We start from the raw sequence: 2,495 nt of genomic DNA on the forward strand, positions 1-2,495 counted from the left end.
CTAAAAAAAAAAAAAAAACTAGAAAGAAAATCAAACCGGGCTCGGGTTGCCTCCCGAGAAGTTGTTCTTTTTGATGGAGTCGTGAGCCGGACTCCGTGCCTCCTCACGTTGAGTTGTCTGAAGAGTCCATCACCAACTAAACTCTTTGCTCCTTCTATGATCTCTTATAAGCTTTAACTCATCTTTATACGCTTTTTCCGAGTTTTCCTTTTTATCCGTCATCTCATTTGCATCGAGCTTTCTTTTGGTCCCTTTATTCTCTAAGCTTTCTTCATTCTTTTTAAGCTCTAATGTAATCTTCCTTTCTTCATCAGCTGAAGTCATGTCCTTAGAAGTAACCTCGTTTCTCGATAAATCGTTGCTTTCCTTACTTACCCAAGAAGTTGGTGTTGTAAAAGCAATCACTTCAACAAAAAATGGAACGGGTGCTCTTGGTTTCGTACGCTTGACTTGTTGAATTGTCTTAATTTCCTCTTCCATTAACTTCTCCAATTCTCCAAGTTCATATTTTTCATCAATATTGAATACTTCACCTTGAACATCACTCCCTTGGAAATCTTCTTTTATTCCAAAAGTTTCCTCTTCATCTCCAACTCTCAAAGTAAGCTTGGACTCGCGAATATCAACCAAGGCTCCAGCAGTATTAAATAATGGGCGGCCAAGAATAATCGGAACATAGGGATCTTCTTTCATATCTAAAACCACAAAGTCTATTGGAAAAACGAATTTCCCAATTTTCACTAAAATATCTTCTACAATGCCCAGGGGTTGTGTCACGGAACGGTTTGCCATGTGAATAGTCATTTTCGTAGCCTTCAACTTCTGAATATTCAACTTCTGATAGAATGAATAAGGCATCAAATTTATTCTATCCCTAGAATCGGCTAAAGCATAAGTCTTCACCTTATTCCCAAACTCACATGAAAGAGTGAGGCATCCAGGATCTCCCATCTTCTTGGGTAACTCTCCCAGCACTACTTTTGAACTTTGCTCACTTAAAATAACCTTAGATTTTTTCTTCAATTGTTGACGAGTATCTATCAAATCTTGTAGGAACTATGTGTACTCGTGAATTTTTGATAATGACTCAATAAAAGGAGTATTTATAGGAATACACTTTACGTGCTTTATAAACTCCAAATGCTCCCTTTCCAGTGGACTAAGATTAGCTTAGGACGGAAACAGTAAAGGCGGATGATAAGTCGGATTAATTTCTGAACTTTTCTAATCAAATCGATCCCAAGTCATGAGCATAGAGGGCTCACGTCGTGAGTTCGGTGTTTCAGCACAGATATTATCTTTGATTTTTGACCACTTCGGTTTTGGTTCGGCTGATTTTGGCTCCTCCTCTAATGCTTCCAATAACTTAGAAATGGCCTCGTCTTCATTCTCGATCATCATGGATGATAGACATGGGATTGAGTTTGTTTTTCAGGAATTTATGAGGATAATTTGTTGTTTACCAAAGTTTTTAATTGACCAAGTTGAACTTCAAGATTATAGATCAATGCTTGATGATTTCTTAATGAGGCTTGCTGATCAATCATCATTGCATGTTGTTCTTTCATCATCTTCATGTGCTCCTTTAGCATTGCATCATTATCATCATGCCTTTTCTCAGAAGCTTCCATAAATCAGGTCAACATGTTTTTGAACTCAACCTTCTTCTCGGCTGGTGGTTGCTCTTTTTGGTAGAAGCCTCGGCTTGTCTGCTTATATTTTTCTTCTTTTTTCTTCTTGTATTCGTCATATGGAATCCACTCCTTCTTTGGTTTTCTCCAATCTTCATCATATTTATCCCCACTAGAATAGCAAACTTGAGCTTTTTTATACCCATTATCATCTAAGTTGCAATCCTTAGTCAAGTGTGGACCATTACACCTTTCACATCCAACTCTAATAGCATGTATTGTTTGGTCCATTTTTGTCATTCTCCTATCCATTGTACCAAGCATAACCATTACAGCGGCCATGTCTGCAGAATTTCCACCCCTACCTTCCTTGAACTCCCTCATTTCTTGGATTATGGTACTCACGAGAATGCTTTGCAAATTCTTTAACTAACTCCTTGACTTCCCCCAGATTTTTATAAGTAAGTGGTCCTTGAGAATCAAGGATTTGCCTTGTCATGACATTAACACCATCATAAAATATTGACACTTGTTGTATATTGAAGTCATTTTGAGGATAATTTCTCAACAATCCCTTATAGCGCTCCCATGCCTCATAAAGTGAATCACCCGAATTTTTCTTAAAATTTGCTATTGCCTTTTTGAGTTTAGCTATCATGGAAGGTGGGCAAAATGGTCTAAAAATTGTTCGCATAATTGAACCCAAGTAGTGATTACACCAGGTGGTAGTGCCTTTAGCCAGTCTTTAGCAGCTCCCTTAGAAGCAACTGGTAGCATCCTCAACAAGACTGTTTCGCTAGGAACATTTGGGATATTGAAATAATCTGCTATGTCATTTACTTCATTCAAATTATTGTAAGCATC

General features: G+C 37.8%; 1 non-coding gene across 1 annotated transcript; it reads left to right on the plus strand.

The window, feature by feature from the left end:
* Positions 1 to 2,173: 2,173 nt before the first annotated feature.
* LOC144998994 (small nucleolar RNA R71) lies at positions 2,174 to 2,280 on the plus strand. Its single transcript, XR_013660524.1, has one exon. It is a non-coding gene; the product is annotated as a small nucleolar RNA R71 (small nucleolar RNA).
* The last annotated feature ends 215 nt before the right edge of the window (positions 2,281 to 2,495 follow it).

Source organism: Lactuca saligna, chromosome 5 (assembly GCF_052625555.1).
Source record: "Lactuca saligna cultivar CGN05327 chromosome 5, ASM5262555v1, whole genome shotgun sequence".
NCBI classification, from domain to species: domain Eukaryota; kingdom Viridiplantae; phylum Streptophyta; class Magnoliopsida; order Asterales; family Asteraceae; genus Lactuca; species Lactuca saligna.